The sequence below is a fragment of the Triturus cristatus genome, chromosome 7, assembly GCF_964204655.1.
Source record: "Triturus cristatus chromosome 7, aTriCri1.1, whole genome shotgun sequence".
Taxonomy (NCBI): Eukaryota; Metazoa; Chordata; class Amphibia; order Caudata; family Salamandridae; genus Triturus; species Triturus cristatus.
This window is the reverse complement of record NC_140590.1, coordinates 1,762,249,195-1,762,271,259: the sequence shown is the minus strand read 5'-3', so window position 1 is coordinate 1,762,271,259 and position 22,065 is coordinate 1,762,249,195.

Below are 22,065 nucleotides of genomic sequence, written 5' to 3'. Positions count from 1 at the left end.
CTGATCTGATGCCTGCCTAGCCTTCTGCCAGTCAGTGATGAGTTTCTTTCGGATTGGAAACAAAATGGAATATAGGTGGAGTCACGTTTCACTTCTTATGGAGGGACTGTTAGAGGCAACCTGTATTGTACTATTCTCCATCTCCATCCAATGTCTGACTTGCTTGAAATGTACTTAGGGAGAGTAAGGAACATGGAGCAGGACCCTGAGGAGTGGAGTGGACAGTTATGCACAGACGTGCAACTCCAATAGGGAAATAAAACGAGGAGACTGTTGATGGCTTTGTTTTGAATGTAGATTTTGAACCAGAAAAACAGATACACACAGTCACACACAAATAAAGGAAGGGAGAACAATTTGAAAGCCTAGTTGTCAGGGAAGAGGAGCTCGTCCTCAAACTCTGGTGGTTCGGACAGCAGTACGTCTAACAATCCACTACTTATGTCATCAAAGTCACTCTCCTCTTCCTCCTGTGATTCACGTATTTTGTACTCCGGTGGTATAAAGTGTTGATTCATTTTGATCATGGTTAACCTCTCAACACTTTTGGGCGAGAGACTGGTCCTTTTGACAGTAACAATGGCACCAGCAGCACTGAAAACACGCTCTGAAGAGACACTTGCAACAGGGCAAGCCACATACTTTATCGCCAGCCTGCTGAGCACTGGCCATTGGCTTCTTTTCCCATACCAATACACCAATGGGCTTTGCTCCATGTAGACCTCTGTTGTGTCATCTAGATAGGCCTGAACCATCCGCTCAATGTTCAGGGGTGCTCCGATTTCCTGGGCCTCTTTTGCCTTTGCATCAGTCATTGATGTGCAATACCCTTTCCGTAGAAACCAATCACCTGCCGTTTTTGTAAATGTGCCTGATGATCCTGTTGGTGCTGTTGATGTTATTGCTGCTGGCAGTGTTGACTGCTGGGAGGCAAACGCACTGCTCTTGGCTTCTGAAGTAGAACTTCGTTCTGGGTGCCCTGCAGTACTTTTTCTGCCCTGGAGGGGCGGGCCTTTAATGAAGATCCTTTCGTTTTCAAACTCAGTGGCTTCCTCAGCTATCAAAGTTTTGTACTGGGCAACATTCACTTCTGAAAAAGGAATGACTTCATTACTGCGCAGCAATAATTTGTAACGTAGATCCAAAATTGAGGCAGTAATGTAATGTGGATCTGACAGAATGTTATTTTGAATCCTTGTATTGTGAGATAAGCGAGCGGATAAGGTGTCTGCCAAAGAATGTGCGTCTACTTTGTCATCCACACCTGCGTACATTTCTGCCACCTCCTTCAGCTCTTGCTCTAGCATGTACAACAATGGGATAGCTTGGCCCATAGTACAGTCCTCCCGGCTCACTTCACGGGTGAAGACCTCAAAAGGAAGTAGCATCTCTGTCAGGCTTTTGACAAGGTCCCATTGGGCCATCTCAACTCTCATGCCTTTCACTGTAGGATCCCCTGACCTTTTCATGACATAAGCATTAAGTGGTATGTACTGCTCAAACAGACGCTCAAGCATGTAATACGTTGAGTTCCAACGTGTTGGCACCTCTTGGATGAGTGCTTTGACTGGCATTTTATGCTCACGTTGAATCACCCTCAGCTCCTTCCGGGCTTTAAAAGAATGGTTGAAATGTGTGCATATTCTTCTGCAGGTGGTCAGTAAGCTGCTGACTTTGCTTTCATTTTTCAGAAAGTCTTGCACAACAATGTTAATGCAGTGTGCCAAACATGGCACCCTGAAATAGCCACCATCTTTCATGGCCCGAACTACATTACTGCCATTGTCCGTGGCAACAAAACCAATGGTAAGACCTCTTGGTCGCAGCCACTCAAACACCTTGCTGTTAAACTCATCCAAAATGTTAGCAGCAGTATGAGATTTCTCCATTGCAAACATGGCTACAGTTGCATGATTGCGAGTGTCTTTAAAAATCTCAGCGGTGTCAACAACGCCGTCAGATATCTTATCTTTAACACCCGAAAAAGAGACCCAGTGTGCAGTGATGCACATGTAATCAGTGGCTTGGCAACTGGTCCACATGTCTGTTGTCAGGTGTATACTCTGAACAGCACTCTTTTTTAAGGCTTTTCCAAGCAATTCCAGCACGTCGTGATGTAGTGCTGGAACAGCAACTGTTGCAAAATAGTAGCGGCTGGGAACTTTCCATTTTGGGCAGATGGTGGTCACAAACTCAAGAAAACCCACCCCTTCAACAAAAGAAAAAGGGAGAAGGTCCAGTGCTAACATTTTTGCCAGCTTAGCATTGTACAAACGTGCTATTGGGTGATTGCGTGCGTACTGCCCCTCCGGCCTACTAAACATGCTAAGAATGGTAGGCTGCATGGTATTCCTTCCTGTGGTCGACGTCGCACTTTTTGGGCCAGCAGTACTCCTTGGTGTCTCAGGCTGGCTCTTACTCTTGTGCCAATGAGATGTGGCTGAGGATGTGGGCGTTACCACTGCAGTGCTGGGGACAGGGCTACTTTGTGTGCCACTAGCACAGAGAATGTCTCCCTCTTCTTCCTGTTCCACCGTGAGCGGACTTTCTACTCGTTTATGCCCAACAGCAATGGTTCCAGTTTTGATGAGCCTAAGGTGCTCCTCCCACTGGATTGCGTGGTGTTTTTTCAGATGGGTCATTTGGCCTCCGGTACCATAGTTTGTACCAAGCTTTCCACGGCTAACACAGGAATGACAAACGGAGCATACAGCAATGTTCTCCTCCTTTGGGCTAACCGTAAAGAAGTCCCACACTGGGGAGCTTAACTTTTGTCTCCTGCTGGAGGTGCCACTCCCACTTCCAATGCCGGATGAACTGGAGGGTGTGTGTTGAATTTGACTCTGTGCAGGACCACAACCTACTTCTGCTGAGGTGGTGCTTGTTGTGCTGGATGTAGGACGCTGCCGGCCCTTTGCTAATGTAAATATGGAAGCTGGAGGTCGTGTTGGTGTTACCTGTGTTGGAGGTATGCGTGCTACATCCCTCGCATCCATTTTGGATAATGTAAAAATGTTGCTCTCCATCTCCTCAGGCCCGGGAGTGATGTTTGTGATGACTGGCTCATCATCATCATCATCATCAACCTGCTCTTCTACATCAACATCCATAAGTCTAAGGCTTTCTGGAACCTTCCTTTTCCCATGCCTGCTCTTGTGATGTGTTTCCCTCCCAGACTCAGTTTGTGGCTTCCAAGTGACATCTAGATCATCAGAAGGGGGGCTTGGTGAAGAACTTGATGTACTAACCCTCCTTTTCCTTGCTGGGGATTTAAAAGCCAATGCAACTTCTAAAGGAGTGGCTTCCTCTTCTTCCTCTGCATGAGGCTCAATTTCCTGAACTGCCCCTACTTCGGGAGGAACAGCTACTATTGCGGGCGGTGGCTGCGGCTGTTGACCACTTATCTGCTGTGTTGATGATGTTCCCTCCTGCGTTGATTGTGTACTACTTTGAGATAGCGATAAGTTTAGTTCAGGCTCAGCATCACTGCTTTCTACCATAAGGCTGGCTACCTCTTCCACACTCATCTGCTTGGGCATGGGTTGGTGGGTTGGGCCCACTGATGTGGAGGTGCTGCCCTCAGCTTGCCCCCCCGACACCGCTGCTGCAGGCCTCATTTTTGGTGAACCAAAAAAGGTTTTGGGAGGCACACCAGACTTAAGTGACACTTCCTTCTTCTTCTGTTCCTTCTTCTCCATGGCAACTTTCTTGGTACCGGAGGACCTGCTACCTGCTTTCTTTGGGGGCATCTTCAACAGATGTCAAAACAGCACTCAGTTGCACAAGTTGCAGAGATGCCTGGTCAGGTCACTGACACGTCACGTTGTGTACACTACAGCAGCAGGACGTCGGTCTGGCACCACAACAGTGGATGATGATGACACACCTCTGTCTTTTGTGCACCTAAAAGCAAAAAAGCCAGAAGAACATCAGTCAAAAGATCCATAATATAATATATAACTTATTAGTGTCTCGTGGGTGGTCATCACAATTATTAAATTTCATGAAGTCAGTAAACAACATCAACAGTATAGCCAGCCATTAAGAGACTGACAAGGCCAGGGATCCTGTTGTATTTGTACTGTGTACACTTAGGAAGAAGAATAGCAAGGAACAAAAACCCGCCGTGATGATTGCTGAGTTGTACCCCTGGGCCTACTGTACGACTAGGCCACAAGTTTGGACGCCTATGGCAAAGGCACAATGCATGCCTTCCTAAAATGGCCGCCACACACATGCTCAGCCCACCCACCACAATAACAAACAAAAAGTGATTGCAAAGGACAGGAAGAGGAAGTTGTAGTGTCTGTGGAACTTAATCCCTCTCATAAAAATGTTTTCCAGACAAATAACAGCTTCTCCCTGCTCCAAACCTACAGCTCAATGACAGCCTGAGGAGTTTTTTGTGCAGAAATGCACAAAAAAGCGTTTTCGAGAAGGGTCTATGTTGCTCGCGAGATATTGTTTGCCAGATTGCAAAAGCTGCGTGTTCGGGATCGCAAACTATACAAAAAGGCTTTCTCGCGTGCGCGAACACGCATATTGCGAGCGCAAAAATGACGAAAACTGTAAGTCCGCGTTGTCGCGCTGTGCAGAGTTACCGAAAGTTCGCGAGCTGAATCCCTTGCCTTACATGCAGGCCAAAATAGCCCAATTTGTTTAGCACACACCCAAAAAATGCTATTGCACCCCAAACACACCTTTTGCAATAAAATCCAAAGCCATCCATGGAGTAAAGGGAAATCACCAGACAACACCAACTGTACATTTTTTTTTTTTTTTTTTTTTTTTTTTGAAAAACCTTTATTGACATTTCAACCAATAACAAGTATGGGCCTACAACCCCCGGGGCCGGCCGCTAAGCAGTCAGAGTAACAGAAATCAATATTTATCACAGGCAGCACCTCGGGGAGCAGAATCTCCATGCTAGTATACTCTCGGCCACTGAACAGCCCAAGTAGGAGACCAGGATACAAAAGGTTTTCATTTTATAGTAAGGGAGGATGGAAGGATCAGGTGCCAAACAGTTTCCCGGCAGCAAGAAATGGCAGGCAGAATAATAAACGTCAACAATAAACAGCAATTTATCTAGTCAATGGCGCTGAAACAAGAAGTTCAGGATGTGGAGGAATATCACGGCCATTTGCGCCTGCAGTCCCCTGCCCTAAGACCCAGAAAACACCACGGAAATTGTGGCACACATGAAAACGCAGCGATTAACAACGAAGGAGTTCTACCATGCTGATCCCAGAAAAGAAAGACAAAGAAAAGTAAGAGAAGAAAAAGGAGGCCATGGAAAAAAAGGGTTAAAGACTAAAGGATCCCCTCCCCCAACCCCCCACCCTGCACCTCTGCAGATGAGTACGGCCCCCCCCCCCCCAGCAGTGTGCCTGTCGCCCCGGAACCAGACCCGAAATATAGAAGAAACAGAGAAAGAGGAGTAAGAAAAGAAACCCCACCAGACGGGGGGGTAGAGAGAATATTAATAAACTGGAGGAGGGCCTTCAAAACATGCCCCCGGCTTCTCCCTCCCGCACAATATGTTTTCCCCCAAGGCAAACAATAAGCAACACAAAATCGACCAAGTCAAAGAAGAATGGGGAGCATTATGCGCCTATTACACTAACAGTTATGCCGTGAGAGCACGCAACCCCTGAGCCCGCCCGCCTATTAGATGACCACCTCTGAAGGATCAGCCTTATCCTTGGCCACTCTTTGCGAATCTACCCATGCATACCCATCGTCCCAGTGCCATGTCCAATGTTACAAAGAAGAGGAGCGTCCAAAAAAGAACAGGAAGCGACACACACAGGCAGGGTGGAAGTCTCTGAACACCAACACAGTCAGCAGTATGGAGAGTCGTCTTTCCCAGAGCTGCCCCAGGATCTGCACTGCACACAAGGTCCAAGAAGGCGAAATCAGCCAGAGCAGGCGACCGTTGCTTGAATATTGCCTGGGTCGCCGGAGGCCGCGCACGGGACAAGGCCACCACCCCCCACTCAGGTCCAAGACCTCCGGAACAGACCAGACCCACAGCCAGCCGATCACACGTTAATATACTGTCCGGAGTTTCCAGCTGGTCACTATCCACAGGGGCGGCCACGACACTGTCCTCCTGTGTGCAGTGTAGGAAGTCCCCGTGTACCTGGGGACAGGCAGGCAGCAACTGTTCCGACGCTGATGCCACCCCATCAAGCTTACTCCCCAATACCCAGGCGCCGTGAACCAAGGTGGAATGAAGGGCACCGAGAGCCTCGAGAAGATCACCATACCCCAGCACAGCTCTCGGCGCTCGCTCCGCTACGCTCCTCATAGTCGCACACTTCCAATCGTGCTGCGACCCAGTGTACAGGATGGTAGACTTCGTCCTGTCAAGATGGCCGCCGGGTAGGTCCAACCCAGATTGGGACCAGGACTCAGGGACAAGCGCCTCAGGTTCCATGTCACTGGAATCAAGGTTTCGGGGGCAGGCAAAAAATATATCCGGTGTGTGGTCCCGGGCAACAGTCATCCCCACCACGGACCTGCGCCCGCGGAAATCCGGGAGCAGTCCGCAAGAGTCAGGGCGAGTTACGGGCGGCGGCCGGGCAGCTCACCGGCGAAGGCTGAGGCAATCACCGGGGAATCTTGGATTAGCCACCTCGGGCATGCACTCGTTCCGCTACGCTTAGTGGTAGGAACGACCACGGTGAAATGTAGGCCGATATTCGCACCGCTCCGATTAGTCCGACTCCACCCAGTCACCAAAGGCCGCTGTTGTTGAACTGCCGCCCGGCCATGTTATCCACTCGAGGTCCCGGTTCCAGGGTTCCACAGGCCGCAAACTTCAAATGGACATTTCTCCGGCGATACCGCCGCCAGAAACTTCGGAGTCACACGATCGGTTGCCGCTCTCATTCACCAACACGGGCATATAGCGCAGGCTAAGGATCTCATGCAGGATATCTGTGCGGGATGCGGAGGTTCACGGAGCCGGGAGCCTACGCTGCCGTCCCGGTCGCCATCTTGGCTCCTCCCTTGACCAACTGTACATTTAAATCAACCACCACAGGTTGGAGGCTGACTACCTCTGGGCCTAGTGGAAGACTACTAGGCCACAAGCTTGGAACCGGATGGCAAAAGCAAGCACACTGCTTGGATGGCTTCACAAAATGGCCGCCACACACCCACAACAACCACAAGAAATGGGAGACAGTCAATGGACGCCTATGGCAAAGGCACAATGCATGCCTTCCTAAAATGGCCGCCACACACATGCTCAGCCCACCCACCACAATAACAAACAAAAAGTGATTGCAAAGGACAGGAAGAGGAAGTTGTAGTGTCTGTGGAACTTAATCCCTCTCATAAAAATGTTTTCCAGACAAATAACAGCTTCTCCCTGCTCCAAACCTACAGCTCAATGACAGCCTGAGGAGTTTTTTTGTGCAGAAATGCACAAAAAAACGTTTTCGAGAAGGGTCTATGTTGCTCGCGAGATATTGTTTGCCAGATTGCAAAAGCTGCGTGTTCGGGATCGCGAACTGTACAAAAAGGCTTTCTCGCGTGCGCGAACACGCATATTGCGAGCGCAAAAATGACGAAAACTGTAAGTCCGCGTTGTCGCGCTGTGCAGAGTTACCGAAAGTTCGCGAGCTGAATCTCTTGCCTTACATGCAGGCCAAAATAGCCCAATTTGTTTAGCACACACCCAAAAAATGCTATTGCACCCCAAACACACCTTTTGCAATAAAATCCAAAGCCATCCATGGAGTAAAGGGAAATCACCAGACAACACCAACTGTACATTTAAATCAACCACCACAGGTTGGAGGCTGACTACCTCTGGGCCTAGTGGAAGACTACTAGGCCACAAGCTTGGAACCGGATGGCAAAAGCAAGCACACTGCTTGGATGGCTTCACAAAATGGCCGCCACACACCCACAACAACCACAAGAAATGGGAGACAGTCAATGGACGCCTATGGCAAAGGCACAATGCATGCCTTCCTAAAATGGCCGCCACACACATGCTCAGCCCACCCACCACAATAACAAACAAAAAGTGATTGCAAAGGACAGGAAGAGGAAGTTGTAGTGTCTGTGGAACTTAATCCCTCTCATAAAAATGTTTTCCAGACAAATAACAGCTTCTCCCTGCTCCAAACCTACAGCTCAATGACAGCCTGAGGAGTTTTTTGTGCAGAAATGCACAAAAAAGCGTTTTCGAGAAGGGTCTATGTTGCTCGCGAGATATTGTTTGCCAGATTGCAAAAGCTGCATGTTCGGGATCGCGAACTGTACAAAAAGGCTTTGTCGCGTGCGCGAACACGCATGTTGCGAGCGCAAAAATGACGAAAACTGTAAGTCCGCGTTGTCGCGCTGTGCAGAGTTACCGAAAGTTCGCGAGCTGAATCCCTTGCCTTACATGCAGGCCAAAATAGCCCAATTTGTTTAGCACACACCCAAAAAATGCTATTGCACCCCAAACACACCTTTTGCAATAAAATCCAAAGCCATCCATGGAGTAAAGGGAAATCACCAGACAACACCAACTGTACATTTTTTTTTTTTTTTTTTTTGAAAAACCTTTATTGACATTTCAACCAATAACAAGTATGGGCCTACAACCCCCGGGGCCGGCCGCTAAGCAGTCAGAGTAACAGAAATCAATATTTATCACAGGCAGCACCTCGGGGAGCAGAATCTCCATGCTAGTATACTCTCGGCCACTGAACAGCCCAAGTAGGAGACCAGGATACAAAAGGTTTTCATTTTATAGTAAGGGAGGATGGAAGGATCAGGTGCCAAACAGTTTCCCGGCAGCAAGAAATGGCAGGCAGAATAATAAACGTCAACAATAAACAGCAATTTATCTAGTCAATGGCGCTGAAACAAGAAGTTCAGGATGTGGAGGAATATCACGGCCATTTGCGCCTGCAGTCCCCTGCCCTAAGACCCAGAAAACACCACGGAAATTGTGGCACACATGAAAACGCAGCGATTAACAACGAAGGAGTTCTACCATGCTGATCCCAGAAAAGAAAGACAAAGAAAAGTAAGAGAAGAAAAAGGAGGCCATGGAAAAAAAGGGTTAAAGACTAAAGGATCCCCTCCCCCAACCCCCCACCCTGCACCTCTGCAGATGAGTACGGCCCCCCCCCCCCCAGCAGTGTGCCTGTCGCCCCGGAACCAGACCCGAAATATAGAAGAAACAGAGAAAGAGGAGTAAGAAAAGAAACCCCACCAGACGGGGGGGTAGAGAGAATATTAATAAACTGGAGGAGGGCCTTCAAAACATGCCCCCGGCTTCTCCCTCCCGCACAATATGTTTTCCCCCAAGGCAAACAATAAGCAACACAAAATCGACCAAGTCAAAGAAGAATGGGGAGCATTATGCGCCTATTACACTAACAGTTATGCCGTGAGAGCACGCAACCCCTGAGCCCGCCCGCCTATTAGATGACCACCTCTGAAGGATCAGCCTTATCCTTGGCCACTCTTTGCGAATCTACCCATGCATACCCATCGTCCCAGTGCCATGTCCAATGTTACAAAGAAGAGGAGCGTCCAAAAAAGAACAGGAAGCGACACACACAGGCAGGGTGGAAGTCTCTGAACACCAACACAGTCAGCAGTATGGAGAGTCGTCTTTCCCAGAGCTGCCCCAGGATCTGCACTGCACACAAGGTCCAAGAAGGCGAAATCAGCCAGAGCAGGCGACCGTTGCTTGAATATTGCCTGGGTCGCCGGAGGCCGCGCACGGGACAAGGCCACCACCCCCCACTCAGGTCCAAGACCTCCGGAACAGACCAGACCCACAGCCAGCCGATCACACGTTAATATACTGTCCGGAGTTTCCAGCTGGTCACTATCCACAGGGGCGGCCACGACACTGTCCTCCTGTGTGCAGTGTAGGAAGTCCCCGTGTACCTGGGGACAGGCAGGCAGCAACTGTTCCGACGCTGATGCCACCCCATCAAGCTTACTCCCCAATACCCAGGCGCCGTGAACCAAGGTGGAATGAAGGGCACCGAGAGCCTCGAGAAGATCACCATACCCCAGCACAGCTCTCGGCGCTCGCTCCGCTACGCTCCTCATAGTCGCACACTTCCAATCGTGCTGCGACCCAGTGTACAGGATGGTAGACTTCGTCCTGTCAAGATGGCCGCCGGGTAGGTCCAACCCAGATTGGGACCAGGACTCAGGGACAAGCGCCTCAGGTTCCATGTCACTGGAATCAAGGTTTCGGGGGCAGGCAAAAAATATATCCGGTGTGTGGTCCCGGGCAACAGTCATCCCCACCACGGACCTGCGCCCGCGGAAATCCGGGAGCAGTCCGCAAGAGTCAGGGCGAGTTACGGGCGGCGGCCGGGCAGCTCACCGGCGAAGGCTGAGGCAATCACCGGGGAATCTTGGATTAGCCACCTCGGGCATGCACTCGTTCCGCTACGCTTAGTGGTAGGAACGACCACGGTGAAATGTAGGCCGATATTCGCACCGCTCCGATTAGTCCGACTCCACCCAGTCACCAAAGGCCGCTGTTGTTGAACTGCCGCCCGGCCATGTTATCCACTCGAGGTCCCGGTTCCAGGGTTCCACAGGCCGCAAACTTCAAATGGACATTTCTCCGGCGATACCGCCGCCAGAAACTTCGGAGTCACACGATCGGTTGCCGCTCTCATTCACCAACACGGGCATATAGCGCAGGCTAAGGATCTCATGCAGGATATCTGTGTGGGATGCGGAGGTTCACGGAGCCGGGAGCCTACGCTGCCGTCCCGGTCGCCATCTTGGCTCCTCCCTTGACCAACTGTACATTTAAATCAACCACCACAGGTTGGAGGCTGACTACCTCTGGGCCTAGTGGAAGACTACTAGGCCACAAGCTTGGAACCGGATGGCAAAAGCAAGCACACTGCTTGGATGGCTTCACAAAATGGCCGCCACACACCCACAACAACCACAAGAAATGGGAGACAGTCAATGGACGCCTATGGCAAAGGCACAATGCATGCCTTCCTAAAATGGCCGCCACACACATGCTCAGCCCACCCACCACAATAACAAACAAAAAGTGATTGCAAAGGACAGGAAGAGGAAGTTGTAGTGTCTGTGGAACTTAATCCCTCTCATAAAAATGTTTTCCAGACAAATAACAGCTTCTCCCTGCTCCAAACCTACAGCTCAATGACAGCCTGAGGAGTTTTTTTGTGCAGAAATGCACAAAAAAGCGTTTTCGAGAAGGGTCTATGTTGCTCGCGAGATATTGTTTGCCAGATTGCAAAAGCTGCGTGTTCGGGATCGCGAACTGTACAAAAAGGCTTTCTCGCGTGCGCGAACACGCATATTGCGAGCGCAAAAATGACGAAAACTGTAAGTCCGCGTTGTCGCGCTGTGCAGAGTTACCGAAAGTTCGCGAGCTGAATCTCTTGCCTTACATGCAGGCCAAAATAGCCCAATTTGTTTAGCACACACCCAAAAAATGCTATTGCACCCCAAACACACCTTTTGCAATAAAATCCAAAGCCATCCATGGAGTAAAGGGAAATCACCAGACAACACCAACTGTACATTTAAATCAACCACCACAGGTTGGAGGCTGACTACCTCTGGGCCTAGTGGAAGACTACTAGGCCACAAGCTTGGAACCGGATGGCAAAAGCAAGCACACTGCTTGGATGGCTTCACAAAATGGCCGCCACACACCCACAACAACCACAAGAAATGGGAGACAGTCAATGGACGCCTATGGCAAAGGCACAATGCATGCCTTCCTAAAATGGCCGCCACACACATGCTCAGCCCACCCACCACAATAACAAACAAAAAGTGATTGCAAAGGACAGGAAGAGGAAGTTGTAGTGTCTGTGGAACTTAATCCCTCTCATAAAAATGTTTTCCAGACAAATAACAGCTTCTCCCTGCTCCAAACCTACAGCTCAATGACAGCCTGAGGAGTTTTTTGTGCAGAAATGCACAAAAAAGCGTTTTCGAGAAGGGTCTATGTTGCTCGCGAGATATTGTTTGCCAGATTGCAAAAGCTGCATGTTCGGGATCGCGAACTGTACAAAAAGGCTTTGTCGCGTGCGCGAACACGCATATTGCGAGCGCAAAAATGACGAAAACTGTAAGTCCGCGTTGTCGCGCTGTGCAGAGTTACCGAAAGTTCGCGAGCTGAATCCCTTGCCTTACATGCAGGCCAAAATAGCCCAATTTGTTTAGCACACACCCAAAAAATGCTATTGCACCCCAAACACACCTTTTGCAATAAAATCCAAAGCCATCCATGGAGTAAAGGGAAATCACCAGACAACACCAACTGTACATTTAAATCAACCACCACAGGTTGGAGGCTGACTACCTCTGGGCCTAGTGGAAGACTACTAGGCCACAAGCTTGGAACCGGATGGCAAAAGCAAGCACACTGCTTGGATGGCTTCACAAAATGGCCGCCACACACCCACAACAACCACAAGAAATGGGAGACAGTCAATGGACGCCTATGGCAAAGGCACAATGCATGCCTTCCTAAAATGGCCGCCACACACATGCTCAGCCCACCCACCACAATAACAAACAAAAAGTGATTGCAAAGGACAGGAAGAGGAAGTTGTAGTGTCTGTGGAACTTACTCCCTCTCATAAAAATGTTTTCCAGACAAATAACAGCTTCTCCCTGCTCCAAACCTACAGCTCAATGACAGCCTGAGGAGTTTTTTGTGCAGAAATGCACAAAAAAGCGTTTTCGAGACGGGTCTATGTTGCTCGCGAGATATTGTTTGCCAGATTGCAAAAGCTGCGTGTTCGGGATCGCGAACTGTACAAAAAGGCTTTCTCGCGTGCGCGAACACGCATATTGCGAGCGCAAAAATGACGAAAACTGTAAGTCCGCGTTGTCGCGCTGTGCAGAGTTACCGAAAGTTCGCGAGCTGAATCCCTTGCCTACATGCAGGCCAAAATAGCCCAATTTGTTTAGCACACACCCAAAAAATGCTATTGCACCCCAAACACACCTTTTGCAATAAAATCCAAAGCCATCCATGGAGTAAAGGGAAATCACCAGAAAACACCAACTGTACATTTAAATCAACCACCACAGGTTGGAGGCTGACTACCTCTGGGCCTAGTGGAAGACTACTAGGCCACAAGCACACACATCCAACAAAGGTAAATCACACACACACACCAACAGTGAAATACACCACAGCCACGTTTAGCATTTCAATCCTATGCCATCCATGCCCTACATGATGTAGAAATTCTACAGACACCACAAAACATGGACCCATGGGTACCCTACTGGCTGAAATTGCAGAGAAAAACAACTAGGCCCCTATTGAAAGTAGTACAGGCCACCCACCACAACAATAATTTTTAAAAACAATAAAAATCCCAGAAAAATGTAGGTACAAACAAGCCCCAATGAAACAAACACACCAATTCTCCAACTTACTTGTAGTAAATTAAATCTCAAATCAAAAATTCCTCAAATAAATCCAATCCAATGGTATGATGCAGCAGACAGACACAAAAAGTGATCCTTCCAGCTCCAAATCCAAATGAAAGTGAACAACACATGCACAAAGCACGTGGGAGGAGCCTGCTGGACAGGAACAGGAAGTTGTAGACTCAGGGGCACTTCCTTCCTCTTGAAAAAAAAGAGTTAAAAAAATTAAAGGACTCTTTCTTACACAAAAGACTACAGCAAGATCACAATCTGAGGAGTTTTCTGAGCAAAATGATCATTTTAGAGAAGGTTTTATGAAGCTCGCGAGATATTCTGTGCCAGATTGCAGTTTTTCCATGTTCGGGATCGCGATCTTACCAAAACAGCCGCCGGAAGTCAGCTCGCGCGCACCAATGACGTGTTCGGGGTCGCACACTCTCGCGGGCTTGGGCAGCCATAGTACAAATCTCGTGGCGCTCGCAAACAGACAGAAAAGCAAGTTGGCGATCGCAGAATCAAGGTAAGACGTTACCGCGCGCGCGAGAATGAATATTGAGCGCGCGAGGAAGCAAATTTACTACGCTACGCGCTAGATTGCGTAGCAATCTGCAACTTCGCGCTCTACGCGAAGCGCGAAGTTACCTACACTTCGCAAGCTCCGCGAACGGAGCGTAGTTCAACGCCCAGGCTTAATTTTTATCACTATTGAGATAAGCGTTGCTAATAGCACGCTATCTCAGCGATAAAAATCAACGCTAGCCGGCGATAATTATCCTAGCGCTAAGTGCGCTTAGCGATAATTATCGCCAGTTGTTGTTGATATGCCTCAGAGTTGGTAAGTAAACACATATTTTAAAGTGATATAGAGAAACACATTTACCAACCTTTTCTGGCAAGGATGTGACGTACTACAAATCCAGTAAACTCGACATCTGGGCATTTAATTCCTAGAAACTGATTTTTATCTTGTGGAGTTTTATATAGCGCGAACTAGACCCGAAGGTATCAGAGCGCTTTACATGAGCACCAGTTACGCTACAGGCTGACACATTCATTTTTGTTAGGTACGGGGACATTAACTGATTTGCCCAGAACGACATAACGTTGAGCGTCCCTGCCAAAACTCGAACCTGGTTCCCCAGCTCCAAGACCCACCGCCCTACCCCTTAGGCCACATTCTTTCCTTAACAGGCAGCAGTTCTTAAGAAGGGTAGGGGATGTGGCCTAAAGGCCCGACTTGCAAACTTTGGAGCAGGAGAGCCAGGTGCAGTTCTCGGCCTCTTCTCAACATCCTGTGATTCTGGGCAATTAGACGAATTAGGCACATCTCCCTGTGGCTAACCTAAAAAAAAAACACAAGCATTGGCGAAGCCAATAGCTCTCTCCTATGAAAGCGACTGCTTTTGGCAATGTTTTTATTAGCCATGCTGGACAGCAGTGTGGATGCAATGTATTGTGGCTAAAACAAAATTCAACAAGCATTGGCATAGCCAATAGGTCTCGCTTTTGGGACCTTATAAGTATTTAGTTATGCAGCACAATATCCTTGGTGCAACATCAACTGTTGCATGGCTAAACACTTATAAGGTTCCAAAAGCGAGACCTATTGGCTATGCCAATGCTTGTTTTAGTAAGCCTTCAGTGCTTTCTTTTCAGTGTGTCAGATCAGGGCTATAGCTTCTATTGATGAAGCAGGTGCAATGACACAGGAGCCTAGAGACCTGAGGGGCCCATTGAACTGGGATAATTGCTGTATTTACTGCCACACCAGCACACAAAGAGGCCATTCCCCCTGCGTGCACATGGGGCCATGGCAACGTTGCTACGTTACTTTGTCAGACATGCGCATGACTCGCTTGGTACCAATACCAACCATCTTGCAGACATTCGATACCCGCAGTTCTCGTGTGCACGCTGAGCTCCAGCAGTGCTCGGCATCTCAGGTGAAAGCATTGGCGAAGATAAAAGATCTGGCTTTAATGTGCTGAAGCAGGAAAGAACAGGCAGGCACTTATGCTTTTTCCTTGCATTAGCACATAAGTCCAGACCTATTGTCCTAGCAAAGGTGCCCGGCCCCACTGTGTGGAATTGTAGCCCCACCACCACTGTTAAGTACTAGCCCCCCCCATGAAGTTAGGGTCTAGCTGCACCCCTGTGTAATGATGCACCCCACATGAGGGGCACTAGGACCTGGCCGAGGGAGGACGAGGGCGGGCGGAAAGGGAGGAGCCAGGGACCAGGAACGGCAGTTAGCCGATACACGATGTACAGCAAGGTCGCAAATGAAGAAGCTCCATAATACCCAGCGTGTCTGTGTCCCTATGTCCACGTAGGACACTACATCTGGCGACAGAAGGTGGAATACACAACACGCGAGGGAAGGCTAACTCGGTGTGGCCCCTGGGAAAGAGAAGCACCTAGCTGTGTGGTGAAGCCGGAAACCGCGTGGCAAGTAAAGAACGGCGCGATCGTCCTTGCGCGCTGGGAGTCCACCCCAGCCATCCGGGAGTGTGTCGAACTGCCCGGAGCTCGCCCCGCCACACCGCGTGTGCATGTGGCACGTACTGAGGGCTAGAGCCTGCCTCCTGCCTACTCGCCGGGAGCCCACTCCGGCGGTGACTTCATTCAAAAAGGGGGAGCCGAAGAAAGAGCTGACTCACCTGGTGCCTGGCCGGAGAAAGGTCCAATCGAAACTGACAAGCGGTGAGTGAGAGAGAGCGTGAATAAATAATATAATCCCCGGTGAAGAAAAGGCAAAATCTCGTTGCACACTAGACTCTCGCGGCAGCCATTTTGTAGTCAGGCAGTGTTAGCCAATCCCCTGTCAGGGATATCCGGCGGCCATTTTGAAGTCAGGCAGAGAACCTGAAAGAGCAAACAAGCACTGGCGAGTGCAACGAACATAGCAAACAAGCACTGGCGAGTGCAACGAACATAGCAAACAAGCACTGGCAAGTGCAACGAACATAACAAACAATCATTGGCGAGTGCAACGAACATAGCAAACAAGCACTGGCAAATGCAACGAACATACCAAACAAGCATTGGCGAGTGCACCGAACATAGCCATTTTGAAGTCAGGCAGTGTTAGCCAATCCCCTGTCAGGGATATCCGGCGGCCATTTTGAAGTCAGGCAGAGAACCTGAAAGAGCAAACAAGCACTGGTGAGTGCAACGAACACGGCAAACCAGCACTGGCGAGTGCAACGAACATAGCAAACAAGCACTGGCGAGTGCAAAGAACGTAGCAAACAAGCACTGGCGAGTGCAACGATCATTATAAACAAGCACCGACAATCGCAACAAACAACGAGATAATGGACATCGCTGCGGCTCCCATGGGTGTGCTGGGAGTTTCGTTCCTACGCCCTCCAGAGCCCCTCACTCTTGAATTGGGCGGGGGCATGGGCCTGCGGTGGCAAGAATGGCTAGAAGATTTCACGGACTTCATGAAAGGGTCTCACGTAACGGACCTGGAACAGAAAATGATTGCCCTCAAGAATCTGGTCGGCAAAGAAGTTGGACAGATCATAAAAGAAATGCCTCTTGAGTCCGCTAGCTCATATGATAAAGTCTGTGAAGCACTCAACCGCAAGTTCCTGCACAAAAAAAATGTCGACTATGAGCGATATACCTTCAACTTAGCTTCACAGGAAAGAGGTGAACAAATGGGTGCGTTTGTCACACGTCTGAGACGTCTGGCATGATACTGTGAGTTTGATAATTTCTCCACCGAAGATGCCCTCCGACTAAGAATAATAGAAGGCTGCCTATCAGAACCCCTGAGGCGCAAACTGCTAAAGAAAAGCTACCCGCTAGAAGAGATTGAGGAAATGACAAGAGGCGAGGATCAAGCCGATGAACACGCAAATAAGATGGAGGCCGGGAGAAGTGAAAAACGTAAACAGGCATTCAGAATGCAGTCTCGACAAGTGCATGGATGGTCCTCACCTCAAGTGCGCTCCTCCAGATCCACAAAGCAATACCACTCGTCAAGCAACTCACGCCAAAGCGTGAGCCACACTCAGAAACGATCGGAAAGGCAATTGAAATGTTACAGATGCGGCTATGACTTCCCGCATGCAGACGCATGTCCGGCACTAGGACAACAATGTCGGAAATGTGGCAGGAGCAACCACTTCAAAAGCATGTGCGGCACATCACACAAGGATGACCAACGAAGACAGCCCCGGCAACACCATCCCTCGGGCCGTCGTCACCACGTCAGAGCAGTTCAGGATAGACGAGACTCATCCACAGGGTTGTCACAATCTAGCTGTCACTCCTGCCGGACCTGCCAATCTCGACGGTCGTCATCGAGAGAATCCAGCTCCCTCTCACCCATCCCACAAGATCGAAACGAATATGTCCACTTCGTGGCTGATCCTGACCGGCTAAAAGAATACCCATGGCTAGACCTCAGAGTTGGCTCTCATCGCACCAAGTTCGTACTGGACAGTGGGGCGTCACTAAACTACTTACCAGTAGCGGAATATCAAAGAATGCGGCTGCCTCCCAAACTGGTCGACGCCCGTGTGCAAGTGTACACGTGGATGTCAAAGAAACCACTGCCGTGTCTTGGGAAGTTTGCAACGGATCTATCGTATCGCGATCGCACGATACAAGCCTACATTCACGTTATTGAAGGGCCGGAGGCAGACAGTTTGTTAAGCCTGCCCACTGCAGAAAGACTGAAACTGATAGACATACTATATAAAGTGGATGACAAACTAGATGTCATTCAAAAGTTCCCCAAACTTTTCCAAGGTCTCGGAAAAATGAAAAACTGCCAAGTCAGACTGCACATCAATGAACAAATCACACCAGTGGCCCAAAACCACAGAAAGATCCCATTTCAAGAAGCAGTAGAGAAGGAGTTACAGGACCTACTAGAGGCTGGCATTATAGAGAGAACAGATGGGCCCACACCATGGGTCTCCCCGGTCGTAGTAGTCCCAAAGAAAGGAGAGACAAGCCAAGTCCGCCTGTGTGTGGACATGAGAACACCTAACACAGCGATAGAGAGAGAGAGACACCCGGGCCCCCACATCAGCGACATGATCACGTCACTCAACGGAGCAAAAATATTTTCAAAACTAGACCTCAACAAAGGATATCACCAATTAGAGCTGCATGAGCGGTCCAGATACATCATGACGTTCTCAACGCACCTAGTGTTATTCCGATACAAAAGACTCAGCTTTGGGGTGTCCTCAGCAGCAGAAATATTTCAAGAAGCAATTAGAAGAACAATTCATCATGTGCCCCATGTACTAAATTATAGCGATGACATCCTGGTATACGGAGCAACAACTCAAGAACATGACAGAGCGCTAGATCAGGTTTGCCATGCACTGACGGAGGCAAACCTCACACTCAACATGGACAAGTGTGAATTCCACAAACCAACACTGACATTTTTTGGACACATATTCTCCGGAAATGGCATGAAGCCAGATCCTGAAAAAGTAGCAGCGCTAAATGACACACCGAGCCCAGAGGACGTTGGCGAAGTACATTCGTTCCTAGGCATGGTCAGCTACTGCTCCAGATATATACCAGACAACGCCACAATAAGTCACCCACTGAGAACACTCACCAAACAAGGGCAGCCGTTCCTGTGGTCCACTCACTGCGAAGGGGCGTTCAGAGAGATCAAGAAAGCGGTAGAGTCGGCTAACAACTTGGCCTACTTCAATCCAAAAAAAAAGACAGAGATCACAGTGGACGCCAGCCCAGTGGGGCTAGGAGCCATCTTAGCGCAATATGACAGAGAGGAGGACCGACGGCACATTGTAGCATATGCCAGCAGGAGTCTAACAGACACAGAGAGAGCATATTCCCAGCCAGAAAAGGAAAGTTTGGCTGTTGTATGGGCGTGTGAACCTTTTCACATATTCATCTTCGGAAAACACTTCACCCGGGTCACTGACCATCAGGCTCTGACCACAATATTTGGAAACCCTCAAGCAAAAATGCCGCCACGGATAGAGAGATGGAACCTCAGGCTACAGGAATAAACGTACATCATCATACACAAGCCCGGAAAAGCTGAAAACCCTGCCAACTATATGTCCAGACACCCGACCAAGATGAGCCGATATGAGCAATCGATTGCGGACGAATACATTCATTTTGTGGTAGATCAGGCTAGACCCCCTGAAGTTCCGCTGGAAGTCATCTGCGAAGCAACACAATCTGAGGTCACCCTACAAGAAGTAAAGAGCAGGATACAAACGAACAGCTGGCGACAGGCACACACAAAGGAACAAAATGACCAAGAGATGGCAGCATTCAAGCACGTCCATGAAGAACTGTCCATAGCGACCAACGGTCTCATCTTAAGGGGTCATAAACTTAGCACATGAAGGACACCGGGGCATAGTAGCAACGAAAAGAGCACTCCGCGAAAGAGTCTGGTTTCCAACACTGGACCAAATGGTGGAAACAACACTGAAGGACTGCCCACAATGTCAACTGGTGAGCTGTCCAGATCCCCCTGCACTGCTACAAATGTCTCCACTACCGGAGGGCGTCTGGCAACACGTCGCCAATGATTTCTTTGGGCCATTCATGTCAGGCCAATATGTGTTGGTCATCATGGACGAATATTCCAGATTCCCCATTGCACAACTATGCACATCCACAAGAGCATCCAGCGCCATATCAATACTAGAGGAAGTTTTTGCTGCGTGGGGCATTCCTCAAGTGGTGAAATCTGACAACGGGCCCCATTCAACAGCCACGACTTTGCCGATTTTGCCCAACACCTCAACTTTAAACACCGGAAGATCACACCACTATGGCCGCAGGCAAACGGAATGATTGAACGTTTCATGTCCATGATCAAGAAAGCAATACAACAGGCGGAACTCACTCGAAAGAGCATCCAGACAGCACTGAACGAGGTACTAAGAGCATATCGAAACACACCCCACTCCACCACGGGCAAGTGTCCGGCCACCCTCATGCTAGGACGGCCCGCGCGCACTAGACTACCAATGATAGGTGCCCGCGCGAGTGAACAATACCGCAACTCTGACCATGAAGGCATTGCAGCCACAGACAGGCTGAAGAAAGAGAAAATGAAGGACTACGCGGATGAACGGCGACATGCCTCTTCCGCTGAGATCATAGAAGGAGATTGGCTGTTAGCGCGACAAGAGCAACACCGAAAGACTGACTGCAGATATCACGAAACTCCACTGAAAGTGGTGCAACAGAAAGGAACTATAATCACTGCGGAAACTGACGGAAGACGAGTCACCAGGAATGTGACACACTTCAAAAAGTGCAGCCCGAATGTCAAGGAACTACTGACTGAACTGCGAGTTGAGAAAAGAGAACCAGAGACACCGCCCCGCTGCAGTCAGGCCCTGATGGAAATGACTGGCGAACATGAGCGAGGCAGTACTGATCATCAAGCACGCCCCCAGCAGACCATTAAGAAACCGTCTCGCCTGATTGAAGAACTGTAAAGTTGAAAATGTTTTCTTTGTTGTTTCTATTTTGTTTGTTTACAGGGGGGGAGATGTAATGATGCACCCCACATGAGGGGCACTAGGACCTGCCCGAGGGAGGACGAGGGCGGGCGGAAAGGGAGGAGCCTGGGACCAGGAACGGCAGTTAGCCGATACACGATGTACAGCAAGGTCGCAAATAAAGAAGCTCCATAATACCCAGCGTGTCCGTGTCCCTATGTCCACGTAGGACACTACACCCTGGAAAAAAGCCACATGAAGGCTCGGCTCGCTATAGGCTTGAGGTTTCAACAGGACCTAGAGTTGAGCCAAAGCCAGGCTTCAGGCTCAAGAATTCAGTGGCTTGCTCACCTCTGGAGAGCAGCAGGTTCAGGCACCAGAGCAGACCATCTACCAGTTTCCAACAGTCACATCCGCCAACTGCATTATTAATATAAAGAATCTGGGACAAAGTACCTTCCGTGACTAATGTTCACAAAGCGACTGCAACTGGTATGCTGAGTCAAGTATGGGCATAAATGAACTGTGTGCAAGGGTAGTGACCCCATGCACAACTGTAGGGACGGGTGACAGCAGAGGCATGTGTTGCTAGTCAAACCTCCCTCTAAACGTTCAGTCCCTTTTGGGGCTTGGCAGGTGTCCACCCTGGCGCGTTGTGTGTTCATTTGATTTATCCACTCAAACTAGACCGGTGAACATGCAATCCGTTGATGCTCGCCAGGACAGGATGAGTTACAATTAGAGGCGCAATTAATTTTGAAGTTTTTCTTATACAGATGTTGCCTTTTTTTTAAAAACTTTGCCAGCCTCACAGGCGTTGCTAAAGTTAAAGCGCAAAAAACAAAAATACAGTCAACTGGATTTGCAGAAAAACTCAGCAAAACCCCCTTTTAGTGCTCAAATTTTATCTCAGAAAAGGTTTCTGCAAAAATTCTTCAGCATACTACATTTTTTTGCAAGAATATTCACCCAAAATTTTGCAACCTTAATCAAATGTCAATTTTGCAACCTTAATCAAATGTCAATTGTTTTGTAGCACCAACAGACACCTAAGAGCTGGTGTCCAAGCGGTCTGCCAGAGAGCTCAACATTGAATGCTGCTCGCCCATCCCAGCCACCACAAAACATGCATTACTTTGTCATCCATTTCCTATAT